Raw genomic sequence first — 26,476 nt, 5'->3', positions numbered from 1 at the left:
CCATATTTTCCTCTCTCATAATAATTACATGTAGAATCATAATCAAGTTCAACAATATAGATATCACAAAAAATATTCTCTTTATGTTCCACATGCATAAATTTTTCATAATCTTCCAAGATAGTGGGATTAACATTAACTAAAGTCACGACCTCTCCAAACCCACTTTCATCAATAAATTCATAAGATTGAACACTCTCCAAATATGTGGGGTTATTTTTACCTAAAGTTGACACTCTTCCAAACCCACTTTCAATACTGTTGTAAACATTATTATCAATATCATATTCATCAGGGAGGCTTAAATAAATTTTCAAGATCATAAGAAGCATTATCACCCCAATCATGATCATTGCAATAAGTAGTGGACATAACAAAATCATCATCCCCAAGCTTGTAGCTTTGCATATCATTAGCACAATTGACATTCATATAATTTATAATACATCATTGCAATCATGCTTTTCATTCAAGGAGCTATCAAGTGTGGGTGCAATAGCAATAATTTCATTTTTAACATAAGAAACTATAGCAATTTCATCTCCATAAGCATCATTAATATTGGCATCATGGCCATAAGAATAGCAAGCATCAAATTCATCAAAAAGGGATATTTCAAGTGAATCATTGGGATCATAATTATCTATAGATTCCTGTATACCATTATTCTCTTCCAAATCAGTAGACATTCTCCCAATGAATTCACTAACATAGGCATTAGAACCATAGTTTTCATAGCAATATTTACGTATGGCAAAAATTTCAGATTTATAGAGAGTAGCATCATACTTTTCAATCAAAGAAGAAACTTCATAAGCACCCTTAAAAGCAAAAAATTCTTTAATTTGTTCGATATCATAGTAACTATAAACACCTTTGGCATAAGAAGATAAAATTTCATTATCATTAAACTCACATAGGTAGGGAAGTTGTTCTTAGGGTTCGTAAAATCATGAAATTCACATAGATTCCAAGCATAGCATAGCAACAATTTATTTGATTCCATAAGAGTCTCCCTTTTTGAGACAAACGGTGATACACAAATGAGCATGCTCATCTAATGATTTTCCCTCAACTAAACTAGTTGTGGTTTCAGCACGAGCTCAAATGGATCAAAGATGATCCAAGTAGAAAACTTTAACTGGATCCATATGTGTTTACTTTTCCTTTTTCTTTTCTATTTTTGGTGTGTTGGGATGAAGGCAAAAAGCAATCAATCAAGCAAACAAGTAAAAAGATAAATTAAAAATGCTTTTGTGTTTTTGTGAAAATGTTTTACAAGTGGGGGAGATGAAAACGAGAGGCAGATGGCAAATGAAAGTAAATGCAAGGAGATGAAAGTGTATGTGATGGTACTTTATAGGATTTGGTGATGTCTCCCCGGCAACGACGCCAGAAATTCTTCCTGCTACTTGTGAGATGCGTTGGGATTTCCTCGAAGAGGAGAGGATGATGTAGTACAATAGAGATAAGTATTACCCTCGGTTAAGAACCAAGGTTATCAATCTAGTAGGAGATCCACACAAGACCTTGTCAACAACACCTACACACAAAATAACAAATACTTGCACCCAACACAAACAAGGGGTTGTCAATCCAGTCGCGGTTAATTGCAAGGATCAAATCTCGCAGTGGTAGATAGATAAACAAACACATAAAATAAAATAACGGTAAATAAATTGCAGCAAGGTATTTTTGGATTTTAATATATGATAAAGATAGACCCTGGGGTCATAGTTTTCACTAGAGGCTTCTCTCTTCAACAAAAAACATACGGTGGGTAAACAGATTACTGTTGGATAATTGATAGAAAGGAGCATAGTTATGATGATATCCAAGGCAATGATCATGTATACAGGCATCACGTCCGAGACAAGTAGACCGACTCCTACCTGCATCTACTACTATTACAACACACATTGATCGCTATCTAGCATGCATCTAGAGTATTAAGTTCATAAAGAACGGAGTAACGCCTTAAGCAAGATGACATGATGTAGACAAAGTAAACTCCAATCAATATGAATAAACCCCACGTTTTATGCTTAATGGCAATGATACAAAGACGTGTCATGTCCCTTTCTATCACTGGTATTGAGCACCGCAAGATAAACCCATCACAAAGCACATCTCCCATTGTAAGATAAATAAATCTAGTTGGCCAAACCAAATCGATAGATCGGAGAGAAATACAAAGCTATAATAATCATGCATGAAAGAGTTCAGAGAAGACTCAAATAATATTCATAGATAATCTGATCATAAATCCACAACTCATCTCATCCCTACGAATACACTGCAAAAAAGGATTACATCGAATAGATCTCCAAGAACATCGAGGAGAATATTGTATTGAAGATCAAAGAGAGAGAAGAAGCCATCTAGATACTAGCTATGGACCCGTAGGTTAGTGGTAAACTACTCACATATGATCGAAAGGGCAGCAAGGTTGATGTAGATGCCCTCCATGATCGATTCCCCCTCCGGCAGAGTACAGGAAAAGGTCTCCAGATGGGATCTTGCAAGAACAGAGGCTTACGGTGGCGGAAATAGTATTTTGGGTGGCTCTCTGTTCGTTTCCCGATTTTAGAGAATTATAGAGTTGGAATTAAGTCAAACAGAGGAACGAGGGGCCCATAAGGCAAATGGATGCGCCAATGTGGCTTGTGGCCTACTCCTTCGCCTTCTGCCATCCTCCCAAAGCTTCTAGGGTCTCTTATGTCCAGAAAAATCGTCAAAAAGTTTCGTGGCATTTGGACTTCATTTGATACTGACTTCCTGGAAAACCAAAAACAGGCAAAAACATCAACTGGCACATGGCACTAATTTAATAGGTTAATCCCAAAAAATGATATAATATTGCATAAATTACATATAAAACATCCAAAATTGGTACTATAATAGCATGGAACAATAAAAAAATATAGATACGTTGGAGATGTATTAAAAAACCACCATTATTATATTTCTATTAGCAACTGGCGAATAGACTATTTCCACATAGTGTTCTGGGTGTGAACGTAGCCGCTTGTGTGATGACGTAGCTGCAGGGTTGGTAGTTACAATGCCCACTCCCTGTGACATACTCTACTTATCGCAAATTTCAATGGCCATGTGCCCTTGCAGGTCATCAGTTATAATGCACTCTTGGGAAGAATGGCCTTCAGCAGTTTCCACTCGTCCCGCATTACGCTGATATAAAGCTAAAGATGCCCGGACCCTATGGCATCATAACAGTGAACGACAATATGGAACGCCCACTTCGAATGGAGGAGCAGGCCATGGCCTTTGTGGCCGAAGTACAAGTCGTTGAGAAGACGTCATAAGCACGGACTAGATCAAGCGGCCATGATCTGATGAAGCAACAATGATCTACTCCAGGTGTGCATGCCTATGACTCCAGCATACGCCAGTCACACACCCGAAAGAGAAACTATACACTACCCCAAGAGCTACCGAGGAGAGCCCCAAATAGGGGTACACGTTGCATGTCCCCCCAGCATAGTGTCGAGGACTATGTTTCTCGGTTCCACAATTTTTGCATTGAAAATCCCATGGGGGGTGGAGCACACACAATAGAGGATGCGTTAGAGGTAAGACGAGCATTGTCCTAGCATCCTCGGAAAACCAACATCAAGATATTACTCGAACAAAAGTGTCAAACTACGAATCCAAACATGATACATTTTAGGCTATCATAAGCACCATGGTGGTCAAACAGAAGTGGCCTGGGGGTTGTGTCAAAGCTTAGACTAATGTGTAGCCCCATGTAAAAACACTGCTAAGTTTGGGTTGGCTGTGCACATACTATCAAAGTAAAAAAAGGGCCACACTCCTCGGCTTAGGCAAAAACGGAGCACAAACCCAGGCTATAAGGGAGATTGCAATCCTTGGCTGCCGAAAGGTGGACGACGCGATACGTCAACGCTGGACATGATGCCGGAAGCTCGAACCTCCGAACAGTGTCTATAGGGTAGAAAATTTGTAAAACTCCTAAGAATATATATAGATATAGCATGATTGTTAGGATTGTCCTTACTCTGAATTGAATAAAGAGGCACTTGTAATCTAGGTTATGTATACACTATTCATGTGTCCTTAGTCTCATGTAATACAGATAGCTACAAAAGAAATTATACTCGGCTGTAAAGGCCACATTGCTCGTCATCAAGGGACCACACTGATAACTCGAGGCCTGCATAGCAACTCAATTCACCAATCGTCGAAGTACTCCAAGGGGTCACTGATGACTTCCTCGAGCCTTACACCATTATATGCATCAAGTAAGACTTGTGTCCTAGGTCACTTCTACTTGTGAGCTATGTTGGGATTTTCCCCGAAGAGGATAGGAGATGTAGCACAATAGAGATAAGTATTTTGCTTAGTGAGAACCAAGGTATCAATCCAGTAGGAGAATCACGCAGAACCTTGTGAACAACACTTTTTTCGCGAATACGCGAGGAGGCGTATCATTCCATTGATAGGTAGGAGAGAATACAAGGGTTTGTGGTTTCCCCCAAGGCGTACACAGCTAGGGCACCTCGAGGTTACCGATGAACAACACTTGCACACCCAAAAACAAACTTGCACCCAACGCGGGCGAGAGGGTTGTCAATCCCCTTGAACTCGTTACTTGCAAGGATTAAATCTTGTAGTGGTAGATAGATAAATTCCAAAACAAAATAAAATAAATAAAATTGCAGCTAGGATATTTTGGTTATATATATATATAGGAGTAGGATTTTCTACAATAGCTTACCACAGAACTAGTTAAGGTTTTCGACGGTATAAAAGTTCTCAAAAATCCTGAAAAAAATACTAAACCAACACACCTATAATATAACATGATCCAACGTAGTGATTGAAAAAATATGACTGGATGTGTCCTCGACAAAAAGAACAAATGTTTCAGTATATATTGATCCTACAGTGAGCTGAAATGCTTATTTTATCGCCGAGGACACATAAATGCATATTTTCACAATCGCACCGTTGGATCATCTTATTATATTAGAGTTAGGCTCCCCTATTTATTTCATATTTTTAATAGATTTTAAACCATTAAATGTTTAGCAAGCCTTTACTACTTCTGTTGCAGCTATGATAGACACAGTTCTACCCGGAGGCCATAGTTTTCACTAGAGGCTTCTCTCTCGAGCACATAGCATACGGTGGGTGAACAAATTACAGTTGAGCAACTAATAGAAAAGCGCATAGTTATGACGATATTCAAGGCAATGATTATGTATATAGGCATCACGTCCAAGACAAGTAGACCGACGTACTCATTCCTACATCTACTACTATTACTCCACCCATCGACCGCTATCCAGCATGCATCTAGTGTATTAAGTTAATAAAAACAGAGTAATGCCTTAAGCAAGATGGCATGATGTAGACAAAGTAAACTCAAGTAATATGAATAAACCCCATCGTTTTAGCCTTAATGGCAACAATACAATTAAGTGTCTTGTCCCTTTCTGTCACTGGGATAGAGCAAGATTGAACCATCACAAAACACCTCTGCCACTGAAGATAAATCCATATAGTTGGCCAAACCAAACGAATAGATCGGGGATAAATACATTGCTATAACAATCATGCATAATAAAGTTCAAAAAAAGACTCAATTACTTCTCATCAATATTCAGATCATAAACCCACAATTCATTGGATCCCAACAAACACACCACAAAAGAAGATTACATCGAATAGAACTCTAAGAACATCGAGGAGAACATTGTATTGAAGATCAAAGAGAGATAGAAGAAGCCATCTAGCTACTAGCTATGGACCCGTAGGTTTGTGGTAAACTACTCACACATCAGCGAAAGATAGCAAGGATGATGTAGAACCCTCCATGACCGATTTCCCCTCCGACAGAGTACTGGAAATGACCTCCAGATGGGATGGCAGAAGAACAGAAACTTGCGGCAGTAGAAAAAGTGTTTCGGGTGGCTCCCTGTTGGTTTCCCAATATTAGGGAACTAGCGGGGTGACCCGCGCATTTGCGCGGCTAGTTTTGTAACATTCTACGTCATGTCGTTTAAATTTGAAAGGCTTGGGTATAAACCTTCCATCATTAAGAGTCATATTGGAATACTTGTATAAAACAATAAATAGAACTATTGCCAGAAAAAAATGCTGAAAGATTGCATCAATTTTGTTTACTTAACCAATCCAAATATATTTGTGGACATATAAAGTTGTGCAATTTTACTGCGGGCATTCATGCCTCCCATGATGTTGTCTTTTTTTAGTTTAATGTTGTGTAGTTTTTATGTAGTGAATCTGAGGTATTTTTCTTCTCTACCAACTAATTTCCCCATCTCAAATTGTTATTTGTAGTAAGAGAAGTATGTCTTTAGAAAAATGGTTTATTTTTCCTAAAAATATTTTTTGTTAGATGTACTCCACTGTATTTCTTAACTGTATTGCATTTTTCATGAGGCCTTGGTGTGTGAGAAATAAAGACACCAAGGTCGAGAACTCACCATGCAAAACCATGTGTTCTTTTGCTACAGTGCACCGTGAGTTGTTTAATTTTCGTTACATACCAGGAAGGGAAAACCTGATACAATGCTTCCACACATACTTATATTCTTATCTATAGCATCCACAGTGTATTACTACGTACATGTTGGTAAGAGTGACTTAAATAATCCAAACCACTGTAATCAATAATGGAGATAATTTAACCTATGTGGATGATACTACATATATTTACATATGGTGTCTTTTTTTCATCACTATGTTACGGTTTATACATCTCATATTTTAGAAAATTACTGAGGCAAAAAGTGATGTCTCAAGGAAAATTATTGTACTTAGATAAAAATATTACATTCAATATTAGGGTGTCGGCAAGAATCTTGTTGTGTAACAATGAACAAACGATGGCATCGAGGTATGTATCTTGTCATGTAAAACCATATACTTTAATATAAGTATATATCTTTTCCATCTACCATCCCTTCCAAAAAAAAATGTTGAGAGCTTTCAATAATAATTGGTGAGAATTTCCAGCATGGATATGTGTCTGAATATTGATGACGCGTACGTAAATGGCATGCATTCATATGGTCCAAGCATGCTCTCATCACGTTAATATGTATGGAAATATCTCTCCCTAATCATAAAGCACGGATTGACTTTTTCGGGTTCACCGTCATAATACGCTTCTTCCCATGAATTTACGCTTTCAGTTTTTTTCACCTATATTATTTTCTACATCCAAGGTGATACTATTGCTTCTTACCAACGAAATTCCGTCCGCTCAGATCGAACACAAGCGACCAACTATTGTTCTCCAAAACTAATCATATTATTTGCTTTCTACAGGTACTATGTAGACTATTCAAAGAGGTCATCTTCATGAAACTAGCAGAGGATAGACATTAGGAAAAATGAGAGATAAGGTGAGTTTTTGTTGTTCACTATCCAATTCAAGCATCACACAAATTAAGCATTACTATTCAAAGGATGCAGAGTTAACCTGTTCATCCTTTCTAGAGGAATTAATAAGTTAAAATTTGTGTCCCGTTGCAACGCACGGGCTCTTTTGCTAGTAAATAACAATATGTATTCATTAAAATTGCTAGAATATCTTATCTTACTCACAGACCCCATATCTTATTTACCATATGTAGCTCGCTCAAGGTACATTTAAGGGATCCACCAGTTATTCTTAATAGATACTCCCTTCATCCCATAATATAAGAATGTTTTTTAATATAGCATATATTGAAAAACGTTCTTATATTGTGGGATAGAAAGAATATTTTTCATACCTTGTTGCACACATATACCCTCAGAATGTTTCCATGTCAGTGCCCGCCGTTCATGGAAATCTCAGCTCATCTTTGTCATACTCATATTAGGTTGACAAATTTTAGGAATGATGTATGCTCTACCACTATATATCGCGAGTTATCAGACAGCTAGCTATGTGTCGGGGAGGCTAGACTTTGTGCGTATTCTTGTAGCTCTTTTGTAACACGCATGTATTCTTTGGCTGATATGTATCCGGCTGGTGCATATGTCTGGCCTTATGCCCACACAAAAAAAGTCTGGCCTTATATACACGTGATCTGCCTTTTTAGGGGTATACAACGTCATCTGCTGTGTACGCGTTATTGGTGGACTCATTAATATACTTGACAAATCCATGTTTGGGTACGACATTGTTCGGGCTTGCTGGTTCAGATCGTGTCTGCTCGGCTGTGTGATACGGATTTGTAGCTTTCTTTCTTTTTTCCCGTAGTGCTCGTTTTATGCACCACGGATGTTGTACTTAATTCTTTCGATTTCAAATATCGGCCGCTCTAATTAGAATCAGCGGCGTAAATATATTTTTAGCTTATGTAGATCCGTGGTAACTTTTTTGTTGCAAGTACGTGACAACACCTTTTGCCCTCTTCTCTTTCCTATTTGATAACTATTATTTCTATGACTGATAGAAAGAGTGAGTGTAGATCTTGTAAATATGTTTACACGTGACTAAAAAAACAAAGACATTAGTTGTGCCTAGAGAAAATCTTTAGGAGGAGATTACCTAAAATCCACTGTTCAGGTGATTGTAAATGCAAGCAACTCCAGAACATGGATGTTAGGATCGATCGGTGTTGCTGGCGTGTCGACAGATCAATGAATGAGTTGGCTGTTGATACTACTATGTTGACTGTACGTACAAATGTGTACATGTATATCCTTTTCTTTTGCGAGAGACATGTACAGCTTCCTCATGTACGTGCATGTCTCCGGAAAATAAAATACATACGCAGGTATGTGCTTGAGTCATATGCCCAAGGAAGTGATATGCTGACAACACTTCTGAGATCATCACAAAAAAATTGTCCGGACTCCTGCCTGTCTTGAATTATACGTTGTATCTGCTGCCTAGGTGCAATCGTTTCCAAGCCAAACTCCTATATTTTATCAGCCTTTTATTAGACCCACCATACAATAAGTGTTGTACGTATCCTTCTCACGTAGTTGATTTTTTTTAGATGACACGTACTACATGATTCTTTTTTTTATATCAAGTCATGCACACGATTCAGATTGTACTTCCCTTCCTAGATATATGTACGTGACAGCCTCCAAACCTAATATATGCGTATATACAATATTTGTATGTAACGTAATATTCTAAAATATGTACCATCAATATTTTAAAATTAATGGCTGAGATAATTTAATCTATGTGGATCGTGATGACTTGTTTAACTCTTGTTTTAAGTATATAATAGATAGATATAGATTTATAGGAGTGGAATTAGGTCAGACGGAGCAACGAGGGGCCCACAAGGCAACAAGGCGCACCCTTACCGTCTGGTCTCCTCCCGAAGCTTCTAGGATCTCTTTTGTCTAGAAAAAAAATCATCAAAAAGTTTCATAGTGTTTGGACTCCGTTTCGTACTAATTTTCTGGGAAACCAAAAACAAGCAAAAAACATCATCTGGTACTAGGCAGTAGGTTAATAGGCTAGTCCCAAAAATGATATAAAATAGCATAAAAAGTCATATAAAGTATCCAAGATTGATACTATAATAGCATGGAACAATAAAAAATTATAGATACGTTGGGGACGTATCAACATCCCCAACATTAATTCCCGCTCGTCCTCGAGTAGGTAAATGATAAAAACAGAATGTTTGATGTGGAATGCTACCTAACATGTTTATCATGTAATCTCTTTTATGGCATGATTATTTAGGATACAAATGATTCAAGGCAATAGTCTATAATTTGATATAAAGACATCAATACTCAGGCATACCAACAAAAAATCATGCCTTTAAAAAAATGCCAAAGAACGCTATCCCCACAAAATCATATAATCTTGTCATGCTCGATCTTCCTAACACAAAATATAGATCTTGAACTACCCCGATGACAAGTCGAGCAATTGGTTCATACTTTTTAACGCGCTTCAGCTTTTTCAGCCGCCACACAATACATGAGCGTGAGCCATGGATATAACACTATGGGTGGAATAGAATGCGGTGACATAAATCAATAAGGGTAAGTCAAGAAGGAAGATAGTGTAGCGGTTTTGTCACAATAGATGTCCTCCTAAAAGGACTAAGATTGGAGGTCATCGCAACTAGGTGGTCACTTAAACGGGGTTGATCGGGAATGAAGGACACGAGTTTACCCAGGTTCGGCCCATCACGGTGGAGGTAAAGACCTACTTCTAGCTTGGTTGATATTGTTGGAAATCTCGATTACAAGGATGCAGATTCGCTAACCTAGCTCTCGAGAGATTGCAACTTAGTCTTTTCCTTCTAGGGGCTCCCCTTCATATAACAGGTCGAGTCCCTAGATTTACAATTGAATCCAGGTCGTAATAACAACCCATATCCTACTCTAACTTCTATATGTCTTGCTTCCCAAGTTGGGTGCTTTTGTATGGGCGTTCTTCTTAAGTTGCACACCTACTTCATTACGAGCCGGACCCTGGTCGGGTCACCCCACGGGCCATAAGCCCTTCTCCTGGTTGCGCCTCCTTCACCCGTAGAACTATATGACCCATAGCACCTTTGGCCCTGAGTCGGCTCATATTCAGGGCCGGGTCATGGTCAGGGGGAATACTCCAACATTAGCCCCTAGTTTAATTTGGATTCATCCATATTAAAATTGTCTTGAAAATAAGATGAAGAAACAAAAAAGGTGAAGGATTAAGCTCCGGGTTTATTTCTGGAGCCGTCATCTTCTCATCCCTCCACCGCTTCTTGTTTCGCTCTTATGACATGACTGGTCGGGTCAAACTTATTCGTCGGGTCGTGCGGCTTGTTCAACACTTATCATTTTTGGGCTTTCTATACCATGACATCACTTCACAGATCTCCGAAACTCATGCGTGACATCAGAACGAATCTTTGAGTGGGTTTGTGAGGTGCAAGAATCGAGGAATATTTTTAGCCATAATTTACTGCACCTCCCAGAGTTTTGCGCTTGTCGTTTGGGATTCTCATTCCCTTATAAATAGAGCGACAGACCCCAAAGGCTCACCTTTACCATCTCTGTTTCCAAACTCGTCTTCTTCCTCGAGCTCTCTGTTCTTCATGATCAAAACACCACCACGCCGACAGTGACCTCTTCACCGCTCAAGACGTCGCGGAGCTCTCTGAGAACGCCACGACCACTCCGTGACACTCACCATCTTCAAACCTCGCTCCATAGATCTATGAGTGCTCCTCTTATTACTCATTCATCCATAGTTCACCGCGAGTTCTTCAGAATTCCTTTGTAGTTCATTGTAGTAGCAGATTTAGATCTCAAATTTAATTTGAATCCATAAGGCCCCGTACTTTCTTCGTAATGCACTTGTCTTCTTCGTAGATTTCCTTCACTATCTCAAAGAAATCCACTATAGCTCACTAGAGTTCATACTGCTACCCTAAATTCTTGAGTTTTTTTCCTTTTAGTATCATTTTTCAGATCTGTGTCAAAATAGAATTTGCATGAAAATTGTTTGTAGTTGCGTTTGACCCGGATTCCTTTTAACAACACTTGTTGTGTCATCCACCATAATAATATCTCTACCGGGTTAAATTTACCCTTGTATTTGTCACTGTTCAAATGATGAATCATACTCATTTTGCTTGCGCCGGCTTGAACTGCTTCCGGCTTATAACTCCATCATAACCAATAGGTGCACACACTGTAGTATTTTACTTGTCCTGGCCATTACTACCCGGGCCCTTTTACTAGTTTGTAATTTAATTCATAACTACCGCAACCCGGCATGTTTCTATAACTTTGCCGGCTTATATTTGTTGTTCATACTTTGTAGTTGGAACTTCACGACAAATGGACCAATGGATCAAAAACCGAACAAGGCAGTCAACTGGACTAAGTCAACCTCGTCTGCGCTTAAGTTGCAGACCCTAGTGGATTTTGGATTATTGCTAGCCTATGATGAAATTGAGTGGCGTGCACTTGAGGAAGAAATCCATCTTCAGACGGCTCAGGGCAAAATCACCATCTTCGCCAATCACCTGGTCAGAGGCTTACGTCCTCCCCACTCAAAATTCTTTGGAGATGTGCTTCATCATTTTAACATCAGGCCTCAAGACCTTGGTCCCAACTCAATCCTGAATCTGTGCCAATTTCAAGTGTTCTATGAGGTATATCTCCAGATCGAGCCGTCTGTCAGCTTCTTTCAGGAATTCTTTTATCTCAAGCATCAGACAAAGCACAAAAATGGACCAAGCATAGAACTTGGAGGAGTCACCATCGAAAGTAGGAAAAAGATTCTACCTTCCCTGGATAAAGCAGGCAGGCCATCCTAAAGGATGGCACAAAACATGGTTTTATTGCAAGGATACCTCTCGTGTAAATTAGCGCCAGCTGCCGGGTTATAGGTTGGATGGCTTGATGCTTCAACTATTTTCCCAGGCTTCGCCTCCCAAGCAGAAAGGGAGAAGTTGGAGCCCCTATACTCGAAGATCAACGCATTGACAACTCATGGTCTTACCGAGGATGATCTAACCCGGTGCTGGGTGAGCTGGCGAATCCAACCCCTTAGTTTGAGGGGCCGACTCATGCACATGTATACAGGTGAGATGCAAGATGCTCTGCGCTTTAGCTGGGTTGATCTATCACCCAGTGACTTGTTGAAATCCACCAAGAAATTACTTGGTGAAACTCGGGAGATAGTTGAGATTGTAGGGCTCGCCACCTTCTTCACAGGCAACTAGGCACCTCCGGTGATTCGCCTTTTTACTTTATATCATTCTATTCATATATTTTTGCTCATTGCTTTATTTAACATGCCGGCTTGCCAGTTTCCCAGCAGAACTCCCAATGGTGGAAAACTGAATAAGTCGCAACTCCTCCTCAAGACGCCAACGCAGAAGAGCCGGATGATGATGATGATGATGATGAGGAGGAGGAGGAGGAGGACGACAAGGAGGAGGAGGAGGAGAACTTGAGGTAACAGAGCTTCACTGCCTCGACCATCTGTTTAACCAACTTGCTGACTGATACATCTCCAACGTATCTATAATTTTTTATTGTTCCATGCTATTATAGTATCAATCTTGGATGTTTTATATGCAATTATATGTCATTTTTTGCGACTAACCTATTAACCTAGTGCCAGTTGCTTTTTTTGCTTGTTTTTGGCTTTCCAGGAAGTCAATATCAAACAGAGTCCAAGCGGAGAAAAAACATTGGATTAATTTTTCTGGAACAGAAGATACCCTAGAAGGTTCGGGAGAAGTCCTGGCGAGCCACGAGGGAACGACAAGCTCGGGAGGCGCGCCCCCAGGCTTGTGGGCCCCTTGTGGCACCTCTTGACCTAATGCCACCTCTATAAATTCTCGAATATTCCCCTAACATCAGAGAGCCACCTGAAATAATTTTTCCGCCGCCGCAAGTTTCTGTACTCTGCCGGAGGGGGAATCAACCATGGAAGGGCTCTACATCAACCTTGCTACCCTTCCGATGATGTGTGAGTAGTTTACCACGGACCTACGGGTCCATAGGTAGTATCTAGATGGCTTCTTCTCTCTCTTTGATCTTCAATACAATGTTCTCCTCGATGTTCTTGGAGATCTATTCGATGTAATGACTTTTTGCGGTGTGTTTGTTGGGATCCCATGAATTGTGAGTTTATGATTAGATTATCCATGAATATTATTTGAGTCTTCTCTGAACTCTTTTATGCATGATTATTATAGCTTTGTATTTCTCTCCGATCTATTTATTTGGTTTGGCCAACTAAATTGATTTTTCTTATAATGGGAGAGGTGCTTTGTGATGGGTTCAATCTTGCGATGATCTATATCCCAGTGATAGAAGGGGACAAGACATGTATTTGTATTGTTGCCATTAAGGATAAAAAGATGGGTTTTTTTTCATGTGTGGGTTTACTTTGTCTACATCATGTCATCTTGCTTAAGGCGTTACTCCGTTCTTTATGAACTTAGTACTCTAGATGCGTGCTGGATAGCGGTCGATGTGTGGAGTAATAGTAGTAGATGCAAGCAGGAGTCGATCTACTTGTCTCGAACGTGGTGCCTATATACATGATCATTTCCTTGGATATCATCATGATTATTCACTTCTCTATCAATTGCCCAACAATAATTTGGTTACCCACCGTATGCTATTTTCAAAAGACAGAAGCCTCTAGTGAAAACTATGGCCCCGGGGTCTAATTTTTATCATATATTAAAATCAAAAATACTTGACTGCAATTTTTCTTTACTTTAATTTATTTTGTGTTTCTATTATCTATCTATCACTACGAGATTTGATCCTTGCAATTAACTGCCGAGGGATTGACAACCCCTTGTTCGAGTTGGGTGCAAGTATTTGTTATGTTGTGTGTGGGTACTGCTAACGAGGTGTTGCTTGGTTCTCCTACTCGATTGATAACATTGGTTCTTAACTGAGGGAAATACTTATCCCTACTGTACTGCATCATCCTCTCCTCTCGGAGGAAATCCCAACGCAACTCACAAGTAGCACTGCCGCCACCACATCGCAGGATAACACCGAGACTAGTTGAGCGGGCAAGATGGAGGTAAATCCTTCTTATTCTGACTTAAAACTAGTCGTCCCAAAGAAAATGAGATGAGCAATCAGAAAAGTACCATTTTCACATCCAGACGCTCACTTACATCCACAATTTCTTTTGATGAAAATTTAATATGCTGGCACTTCAAAGCAGAAGACCTGGAGTAGTTCTAGTGACCTGACTAATGGCTTGCCAAATTCGCCGGCTCATCGCAAATCTTGATTTGAGGAGCCCCACAACCCAACTTCTTCATGTCCCCAAGCCGACCAAATAAAAAAGCCACCTCATCCATCTGACCCGGACTATCAAGTGACTTCACCGTCATCTGGTGAATCCAGCGCCACCTAGGTGCCGACTTTTACCATCAACCGTCGGTAAGTATTTACAAGGCTTTTCTTAAATCACCTTTGCTTTGTTACTAACTCTTCTTATGTTATTCCAGATCCAAAGCCTTCACCAAGAAGAAGGTTGGTGAATCAAGCGTTGCTGCTCTAGAGTCTCAAAACCCTCCTCCAGACAATTCAAGTGTCAACCCGAAGATCCAAAATGAGCCGGTTGACGAGACCGAGTCGGCTGACAAGACAAGACCAGCTGGCGAGAATCAGCTGGTTCTTGAAGATAACCCAGCGAGCCCCACCAAAGCCTCCACTCCTGTAGGAGAGGAGAAAGAAAACCCAACTAGTGAGCCGCCTCCTGAGGCGACTTATGTTGATGTGACGATCACCGGCGAGAAGCAGAATATTCCAGAAGCTTCAAATGTCTTGGCAAAGATCATTGCAAAAGATGAGTCGCCAATGAAGGAAAAAAGGGAAAGCCAAGCTTGAACTGCCATCTTCGGAGGATCTGGACGTGAATTCTCTTCACCAAGGATATCTGACCCGGCTGTCTGAGAGCCGGGACCTTGAAATCACCATGGCAAATACCTTGAAGCAAAAATATGAGTATGCCTCCACTCTTGCTCTTCCTTACATATATTTATGTAGCCCCCAAGTCTTAAGTAGAAAAAGTGGTGATATGCTTCATACTTGCATGAATAAAGAATCGCTGATGAAAATCCTGGAAACACCCTTGACCCGCACGTATTATATGTGGTGTGGTTGTACTCAGATGTAGCCCCCAAGGGCTGGGTCATTATGTAATAATGAACTGGGACTTCAAAACATTTGTAGAACAATTCAAGCAACTGGTAGCCCCAAGGGCCGGCTCATCAACAAGTGATGGGCCGGGTCTTCTAGTATATTGGGATGAAAACGACAATACATTAGCCCCCAAGTGTCGGGTCATTGGCTAGCGGCGGCTCGGGACTTCTAGTGATATTTCTGACTTGGTCACTCTGGCATGGAGGAAATGTTAAACCAGGCTGAGTCATCAGTTGCTGGCTTGCAGAAATATCTGAATAAAAAGAGAAAACTGCGGGAAAAGGCTGAAAAGCTATCTTCAGACTTCCACAAATCTCTCCTATCTGCTCAAGATACTTTGGAGAATGCCAAGACTGCTTTTGAGGAAGAGAAAGCCGCCTTGTTCAAGCATGCAGAGAAGGCAGAAGAAGCACTGGGGCCAGTGACTGAAGAGTTGGCAATGCTCAAGGACCAGATCAAAGATATGTGCATAGCAATCTTTGGTAATTATAAATTCTTGCAAGTCACCAAATAGTGCCGGCTCATTATATTAGCTGGGTTACTGATATGTGTTGATCTGTTGATAGGCAAATGGAGACACAACCTGGTGGAACTTCCTCTTGTGAAGCTGAAGGCAGTATACAAGTTCTTGGAATAGTTATATGTGGGCGGCTCTTACTGCATCATGGCAGTCAAAATACTAAGGCACCACCACTGTCTATTGTCCCACAGTGGATCCAAGAGTTGAGGAGGGCGGCTAGAGTCAGGGGCCATGTACTCACTGGCACATGCCAAGGCATACTTTCCTGAGATGGATCCGGCTCTACTGGACGACGGGTTTCCAAAATTCAACGAGGATGGCACTCCCTTTACTAATAAAGATTATCTTCGTTGTGTGAAGGAGATCCGGGTGGCGGTGACCTAGATTACAGAAGAAATGGACTTAACAAAGTTCCAAGCCATCTTTTCAGAAGCCGACAAACGCATGACTTTGCCCGAACCCAAGCCAGTGGATCTTGTTCCATCTCGCTATAAGCAATATTTTGCTCATGTTGTCAACCTGTCAACTTTATGAGAGACGACTCAGTCTCCCAAGCTTTGGATGCTATCCAGTGGTTGACAAACGACCTCCAGACCGGAGCAGCCCCCAAGGATCGAGAATAAACAACGCAGGCTGACCCGGCCACGACTGGCAATGGAGGAAAATAAGACAACATCAACCCAGAAAGCTCCACCGGCGGCTTACAGTGATATCGTCACCGGCCTGTGCTTCAAAAACTTTGATGAAATTTGGCCCAGCTATGGCATGTGATAGTTTGGTAGGAACGCTTTGATCTTTCAATGCCTTCGTGCATTGAGTATACTGCAACTCTTGCTTTATGATAATTCGATGAAGTTGATTACTACTCAACCCGCCAAAAAGTCTTTGATGTTTTATCTTTGAAAACCTAGGTCGTATTCATAAAATGATCCGGCAAATAAATGTATGAATAACCCATAAGTGTTGTGATATATCACAGAGCACAAGACTGGATTATCAAGACCGGGTCAGACTTGTGACCCGACATTATGTATAACCCAACATTATTTATAACTTGGTGTTGTAAAAAAAATAGATACCTAGAAAAAAATTGCAAAGATAGATAGATACACATATGGGAAATGAGGAAACATGTATCATAGAATAAAGAATAGTAAGCCGACTTTCGAGGCACGACATAAAGACCAGCTTTCGAGGCACGTGTCTGATTTGCTTCAATGAAGCAGGCCTTGTAGCCTCTTGTTTTGTCCTAGCTCTCTGAAAGTCGGCTCTCACATGACTTAAGTCAGTGTTTTAACCTTGATAAGTTCATGTTCAATACAGGTTGTGATAGGCATCAGTATGATTGACTTATCAAGAGTACAACCAGGTCACCTTTTTGGAGTAGCATCTTAGTAACAGGATGGTTTAACCAAATACTATAGTGGCATGTGCCAGGTCAAGAGGGATGTTAGCTGTCGGAGTCTGGGGACCTGCGCCCACAAACCTGCTGATGAAACGAGGTTCGAATACTGGGGCTCTGATTCGCAACCTAGTCTACGAGATGTGGACAGTGGCAAGGGCTCGGGAGGCGCACGCAAGCACAGAGCAGGACAAGGACGCACAAGTTACCCAGGTTCGGGCCACCGTGGTGATGTAAAACCCTACTCTTGCTCGGTTGGGATTGCCGGTGGGCGACGGTGCGCTTGGATCTACAAAGTGAGGTGACGAAGGAGAAGATCCCCCTCTATGATGGTTGTCCTCCCTTCTTATAGTGCCTTGGGCCTCTTCCCCCAAAATTTGAGCGGGAAAGGGCTTCCACAAAGCGGCAAGTTTGAAGGGGGACAAGGGCGCAGGATTATCCTGGCCAAAGGTGGTCTTCGCCTGCTAAGGTGCTATCCTAACGCTGGTGTCAGCTCGGCGGTGACGTATGTCCTCGGCGCCGAGCTTCCTTGGTCTCCATTCACCAAAGTGGAAAGCTTTGGGACTTGCTTTGGAGGGAGGGGTGGCCATTGCTGCTCCCTTAGCACCTAAACAGAGACAGGTCTCCGTCGTACCCTACCATCCTTATCCTGACAGCAGGGCGTCACCCATGTCACAGGCGCGAGCATCGCGGCTAGAGCTCCAAGACAGCCCTACAAGCCATCCTCAGGAGGCTTCCGAGGACTTGGTGAAACTTGCTCCGTCTCGCCTCCCGGTGGGGGAGCCTTGCAAGGCTGGCTCCTCACGAGGTGTCTTGCTTGCCGGGGGGCCAAGCTTGGGCCGATCTTCTTGGGCTGCGAGGGCGGCCTCCTGGGCCGTAGGCTAACGGGCCGTGGTACCCCGGTATCCACTGGACCGACATTAGTAGCTAAACTCAATGAGTTGGAAGCCCCCAAGTAACCAATGATCAAAGAATAAAGCCTGAATACACAATTTTTTAGTTGAAACGATGAAACTCTATCCAGAGGCACCACCTTGTTTCATTAATCACTAATAATGTATATACATGATCAGGCATGTACAAAAACTGAAGCCAATGGCTTTAAGTATAATATGGCAAGATGTGCAATATTCCAGGTCCTGCTAGTCTCCTCTTCAGAGGTACGTGATTTACTTCACGTATATCAACGAGATAATATGACCCATTGTGTAGATTCTTGATGATGACGAAGGACCCTTCCCAAGGTGGTGAAAGCTTGTGCATAGCTGTCTTTTCTTGTATCAGACGGAGCACTAAGTCACCTTCCTGGAAGGTATGACTTCTGGCTCTATGGCTGTGATAGTGACGTAGGTCTTGCTGATAAATTGTTGATCGAGACGCTGCAAGATTTCGTTCCTCCTCTAAATCATCCAAGGAGTCTTGTCGAGCAATCACATTATCTGCTTCAATGTATACTGCAACCCGGGGGTAGTCATGAAGAATATCACTTGGAAGCACGACCTCTGCACCATAGACGAGGAAAAACGACGTATAACCTATTAACCTATTGGAGTAGTCCGGATGCTCCATAACACGGCTGGTAATTCTTCAACCCAGTAGCCAGGAGTGTGCTCAAGAGGCTCCATGAGTCTTGGCTTGATTCCTCACAGTAACTCCTGATTAGCACGTTCTACCTGTCCATTAGACTGTGGATGTGCTATGGAAGCAAGATCAAGCCGGATATGTTCACGCTGACAAAACTGCTTCATGGCTCCCTTCGACAGATTAGTGCCATTATCAGCAATGATACTGTGTGAGTATCCAAAGCGAATGATCAACTTTTTCAGGAACTTAACTGCCGTTGCCGCATCACAATTGTTGATTGGTTCTGCTTTGACCCACTTGGTGAACTTATCAATTATTGCTTGTATCTGTGTTGGTATTTCCCCGAAGAGGATAGGATGATGCAGCACAACAACAGTAAGTATTTCCCTCCATTATGAAACTAAGGCTATCGATCAGGTAGGAGAACCAAGCAACACTATGTAAATAGCACCTGCACACAAATAACAAATACTTGCAAACCGACGCGTAAGAGGGGTTGTCAATCCCTCCTCGGTATTGAGATAGATAAAATTGTATGTGATTTAATAAATAGATCTGACAAAAACACAAAATAAAATAAATAAAGAAAAGGTGCAGCAAGGTATATTTGGGTTTTTGTAATAATAGAACTGAACATAATTTGATAGGAAATAAACCCGGGGGTCATAGATTTAACTAGTGGTTTCTCTCGAGAAAATAGCATACGGTGGGTAAACAAATTACAGTTGGGCAATTGATAGAAGAGAAAATAATTATGACAATATCCAAGGCAACGATCATGTATATAGGAATCACATCCAAGATTAGTAGACTCCTGCCTGCATCTACTACTATTACTCCACACATCGACCGCTATCCAGCATGCATCTAGTGTATTAAGTTCATGGAAAAAACAGAGTAATGCAATAAGAACGATGACATGATGTAGATAAGATCTACTCATGTAGGAATAGACCCCATCTTTTTATCCTTAACGGAAACGATACATGCATGTCATGTCTCCTTCTGTCACTGACAATAAGCACCGCAAGATCGAACCCATCACAAAGCACCTCTTCCCATTGCAAGAAAAAACAATCTAGTTGGGCAAACCAAACCAAAGTTTCGGAGAAGAAATACGAGGCTATAAAGATCCTACATAAAAGAATTAGGCTAAGACTCAAATATTATTCATAGATAGAACTGATCATAAGCTCGCAATTCATCGAATCCCAACAAACACAGCGCAAAAAGTCATGACATGAAATCGATCTCCAAGAACATCGAGGAGAACATTGTATTGAAGATCAAAGAGAGATAAGAAGCCATCTAGTTACTGCCTATGGACCCATAGGTCTGTGGTAAACTACTCATGCACCATCAGAGTAGCACCAATGAGGATGATGAACCCCTCTGTGATCGTTTCCCCCTCTGGCAAGGTGCCGAAATAGGGCTCTAGATTGTATCTCATGGTTCTGGAACTTGCGGCGGCTGGAATTGTTTTTCGTCGACTCCCTTAGGTTTTTTGGAATATCTGCGTATTTATAGAGATGAGAGGCGGTGGAAAAGATCACTATGGGCCCCACAAGGCACCAGGGCGCACCTAGGCCCTCTGGCGCGCCCTGGTGTCTTGTGGGCCCCACAGGCCTCCTATGGTACACCTCCTAGGCTCCCTGGGTCTCTTGTGTGCAGAAAAAATCTCCAAAAAGTTTTGCTGCATTTGGAATTCGTTTGATATGGATATTCTGTGAAGTAAAAAACAAGCAAAAAACAACAACTGGCAGTGGGCACTATGTCAATAAGTTAGTCCCAAAAATTGATATAAAGTTGCTAGAAAATGAATGTCAAACATCCAAGATTGATAATATAACAGCATGGAACAAAAAAAATTGTAGATACGTTGGAGACGTATCAATCAACTGCAACCAGAAGATGCGTCTTTCTATCTTTGGGCGGTTTGAAAGGACCAATCATGTTGAGTCCCCAGACTGCAAACGACCACGTTATTGGATCATCCGCAACTCTTGAGCCAACACATGATCTTGACACACAAATGTCTGGCAGCCATCACACTTACGTATGAGATCTTCGGCATCTGCACGTGCTATGAGCCAGTAAAACCCATGTCGGAAAGCTTTAGCCACTAAGGACATTGAGCCGGCATGATGTTCATAATCGCTGGAATGAATCTCATCGAGAATTTCACGGCCTTCCTTCTACTTGTGAACTGCGTTGAGATTTCTCTGGAGAGGAGAGGATGGTGCAATATAGTAGAGATAAGTATTTCCCTCTGTTAAGAACCAAGGTTATCAATCTAGTAGGAGAACCAAGCAACAACTCATTAGCACCAGCTACACACAAACAACAAATCCTTGCAACCCAACGCAAACAAGGGGTTGTCAATCCCTTGACGGTTACGAGCAATATTAAATTGTATGGTATTTGATAGATCAGACAAAAATACAAAAGAAAATCAATAAAAGAAAAATGTAGGAAGGTAGTTTTGGTTTTAATATATGATAAAAGATAGACCCGGGGGCCATAGTTTTCACTAGAGGCTTCTCTCTTAAAAATAATATACGACGGGTAAACAAATTACTATTGGGCAATTGATAGAAAAGCAAATAATTATGACGATATCCAAGGCAATGATCATATATAGGATCAACGTCCGAGACAAGTAGACCGACTCCTGCCTGCATCTACTACTATTACTCCATGCATCGACCGCTATCCAGCATGCATCTAGTGTATTAAGTTCATAAAAAAACAGAGTAACACCTTAAGCAAGATGACATCATGTAGACAAGATAAACTCCGTATGAATAAAACCCATCTTTTTACCCTTAATAGAAACGATACAATACATGTCATGTCCCCTTCTGTCACTGGGATTGAGCACCGCAAGATCGAACCCATTACAAAGCACCTCTCCCATTGCAAGAAAAAACCAATCTAGTTGGCCAAACCAAATCAATAGATCGGAGAGGAATACAAAGCTATAGTAATCATGCATAAAAGAGTTCGGAGAAAACTCAAATAATATTCATGGATAGATCTGATCATAAACTCACAATTCATCAGATCCCAACAAACACACCGCAAAAAGTGATTACATCGGATAGAACTCCAAGAACATCGAGGAGAACATTGTATTGAAGATCAAATAGAGAGAAGAAGCCATCTATTCCCTCCGCCCGGTGAAGAGTGTACGTTTGGGTTTAGAATTTGTCCACAAATGAGTGTACATTTATCTTCCCAATACCCTTTAAAGTAGAAAAATGCTTCTCTTTCATCACACGGTAATCAAGACCAATAACATTCTACATATGGTCTTCATAATTTCTACATGCACTTAGCTCATTGGGGTTTGGATAATTAAAGAGGAGAGGGATGGTGGCTTGCATCTTTCCAATGCATTTTTTTACTTCACTTTGTAATTTGTCCTAAAATTTCTATATGCACACTTTTCACCGAACGGAGGGAGTAGCTACTAACTATGGACCCGTAGGTCTGTAGTAAACTACTCACGCATCAACGGAGGGCAGCAAGGATGATGTAGAGCCCCTCTGTGATCGAACCCCCCTCTAGCAGAGTGCCGAAAAAGTCCTCCAGAGGGGATCTCTTGAGAACAGGAACTTGCGGCAGCGAAAAAATTATTTCGTGGACTCCCTTGTTGGTTTCCCGATTTTAGAGAATTTATAGAGGAGGAGTTAGGTCAAGCGGAGCCACATGGGCCCCACAAGTTACCAGGGCACGCCCTACCCCCTAGGCACGCCTTGATGCGTCATGGTCCACTGCTCCATCTTCTCGTCCCCTCCCGAAGCTTCCATGGTCTCTTATTGCAAGAAATAATGTCCAAAAAGTTTCATGGCATTTGGACTTCGTTTGGTACTGATATTCTGAAAAACCAAAAACAAGCAAAAAAAAACAGCAACTGGTACTGGGCACTAAGTTAATCGGTTAGTCCCAAAAATTGATATATAATTTCTTGAAAGTGTATATAGAACATCCAAGATTAATACTATAATAGCATGGAACAATAAAAAATTATAGATACATTGGAGACGTATCAAGCATCCCCAAGCTTAATTCATGCTCGTCCTCGAGTAGGTAAATGATACCTAACATATTCATCATATACTCTTTTCTTTTGTAGCATGGACATTTGGACTTGAATGATTCAAAGCAATAGTCTATAACTTGACATGAAGACATCAATACTCAAGCATACTAACAAGCAACCATGTCTTTCAAAATATCAATGCTAAACAAAGTTATCCCTTGCCCATTATGCTCAAACATTTATCCATTCATGAAACAAACTCAACATTAGCTTCATCCAATGCAAAAGAATGACAATAGTGCTCTCTAATTGGTGCTTTGTAAGAGAAGATGGAGACCCATAATAAAAATAAAAATTGCATAAAAGTAAATAGATAGGCCCTTCGCAAAGGGAAGTAGAGACATTCACAGGTTCTAGAGCTCAAGGCTTAAATTAGAGATAAAATTATTTTGAGAGGCATGTTTTTCCTGTCAACGAAAATGACCCAGAATTCCCAATATCTTCCATGCTAGATTCATAGGTAGTTCCCAAACAGAAAATAAAGTTTATTTCCTTTCCAACATTCTTTCACAATCCATCGCTAGCCGTATCCATGGGTGCCTTCCATACCAGCACTTTCCAAGGAATTTATTATTATCATCATATTATTATTATTATTATTTTCATTTAAGGAGTGGGCATCCCTGTTACCTGCCACACTCTCGTGCACTGACAAGTGAATAAACACTCATCGTGAGAATAAAATACCTAGCATGGAAAATATTGGCCAACCCTGCTGCTTCATGAGTGGTACGGTGATACGTCTCCAGCGTATCTATAAGTTTTTATAGTTCCATGCTATTATATTATCCATCTTGGATGTTTTATATGCATTAATATGCTATTTTATATCATTTTTTGGGACTAACCTATCAACCTAGTGCCCAATGCCAGTTGCTATTTTTTCCATGTTTTTCTCTTTTACAGAAAATCAATACCAAACGGAGTCCAAACGGAATAATACTTTTTGAGGATTTTTCTTGGACTAGAAGACAACCACGAAGCTTCGAGAGGAGGCTTGGAGAGCCATGAGTGGACCATAAGTTGCGCCCTGCAAGCTTGTGGGCCCCTCACACCTCCCCTAACCCTAATTCCAGCTCTATAAATACCCAAATATTCTCTGTACACCAGAGGGCACACCAAAAATATTTTTTCGCCGCCGCAAGCTTCTGTTCCTCTGAGATCCCATCTTGTGGCCTTTTCCGGTACTCTGCCAGAGGGGAATTCGATAACGGAGGGCCTCTACACCAACCTTGTTGCCCTTCCGATGATGCATGAGTAGTTTACCACGGACCTATGGGTCCATAGCTAGTAGCTAGATGGCTTCTTATCTCTCTTTGATCTTTAATACAATGTTCTCCTCGATGTTCTTGGAGATCTATTCGATGTAATCTTTTTTTGCGGCGCGTTTGTTGAGATCCGATGAATTTTGGGTTTATGATCAGATTATCCATGAATATTATTTGAGTCTTGAATTATTTTATGCATGATTAAGATAGCTTTGTATTTCTCTCCGATATATTTATTTGGTTTGGCCAACTAGATTGATCTATCTTGCAATGGGAGACGTGCTTTGTGATGGCTTCAATCTTATGGTGTCCTCACCCAGTGACAGTAGGGTTAGTGAGACACGTATTGTATTGTTGCCATTAAGGATAAAAAGATGGGGTTTTATATCATATTGCTTGAGTTTATCCCTCTGCATCATGTCATCTTGGTTAAGGCGTTACTCCGTTCTTCTTAACTTAATACACCAGATGCAGGCTGGATAGCGGTCGATATGTGGAGTAATAGTAGTAGATGCTGGCATGAAAGTGCTAGTGATCGACTAGAGGGGGTGAATAGGCGATTTTTATGAAAGTCTTCAAGACAGGCACTATCTTCAAAGATAGACAACCATGTACAACCTAGACAGTATGCAGCGGAAGATAAACTACACTAGCCATGCCATAGTCAAGGAGATAGTACAGAGTAAACACAAAGACAGATAGCAACTAGGTACAGTGGATCAGAAGAGGAAGATAGGATGAACCCATATATGCAAACAAAGAAGAATGTCTTCACACAGTGAAGTCAAACAGGGCAAGCATACAATGACTTCACGAAGCTAAACAGTAAGTAAAGGTAGAAGTGATAAAACTAGATGCTTAGCGAAGACAAGAATTTGGTAGACCAGTTCCAGTTGTTGTGACAACTGTACGTCTGGTTAGGGACGCTGAGATTGAACTCCGAAGACCGCGTCTTCACCTTATTCCCCTTGAGCTAAGGACACTTAGTCCTCGCCCAATCACTCTGGTAAATCTTCAAGGTAGACTTCCAAACCTTCACGTGATCCACAATGACTCTTGGATCCTCAGAATGTGACTCCTAACCGACTGGAAGATCACAGTCTTCAAGTGTAATAAGTATTCAGATCACACGGACAGAAAGACTTCAGTGATTCCAAACACTCTTTAGGCCCTGGGTGTTTTGGGTTTTTTCCTCGCAAGGATTCTCTCTCAAAGGGTTCATAGGTGGGTTGCTCTCAAACGACAAAAGCGGTGCACTAACTCTAAGCAGCCACCAATTTATTGTGTAGGGGGTGGGCTATCTATAGCCATGAGGCAACCCAACATGATATGTCCGAAATGACCCTGGGTCACTAAGGAACCGACATGTGTCCAACGGTCGGATTTCAAACACACGCAGCAGCTTGACTTGGGCTACAAGCAAAGCTGACTCATCCAACTCTGGAAAAGATTTTTTCTCATTGTCTTCACTCGAAGACATAGGATTTGGGTTGGGCATCATGTCAGTTTTCTAACTTTGTTCACCTGGACCCCACTTAACATTTTGGTGGTTCCTATAACTCAATAATGAAGAAAATGAAACTATGAAAGAAACTACGTCTTCACAATCCATTGTCTTCAAGTGAATGTCTTACGTCATTATCTTTGACGTGAATGTCTTCACGAACCACCATTGTCTTCAATGTTTTCATACATTTTTAGGGCTCTGATAGGTAAACCAAATCAATGAGGGACGTCTACCTGTGTTCCCCTCTGAATCTCACAAACACATTAGTTCCACAAACACGTTTGTCTTCAATACTCCAAAACCAACTAGAGGTGGCACTAGTTGCACTTATAATCTCCCCCTTTTTGTTGATTGATGACAAACTGGTTGAAGTTTTCAACGGGGATAAAAATGTGTGAAAGTTAAAGTACATGGTCAT

Source organism: Aegilops tauschii, chromosome 3 (genome assembly GCF_002575655.3).
Source record: "Aegilops tauschii subsp. strangulata cultivar AL8/78 chromosome 3, Aet v6.0, whole genome shotgun sequence".
NCBI lineage: Eukaryota > Viridiplantae > Streptophyta > Magnoliopsida > Poales > Poaceae > Aegilops > Aegilops tauschii.
Note: the sequence above shows the minus strand (reverse complement) of the source record.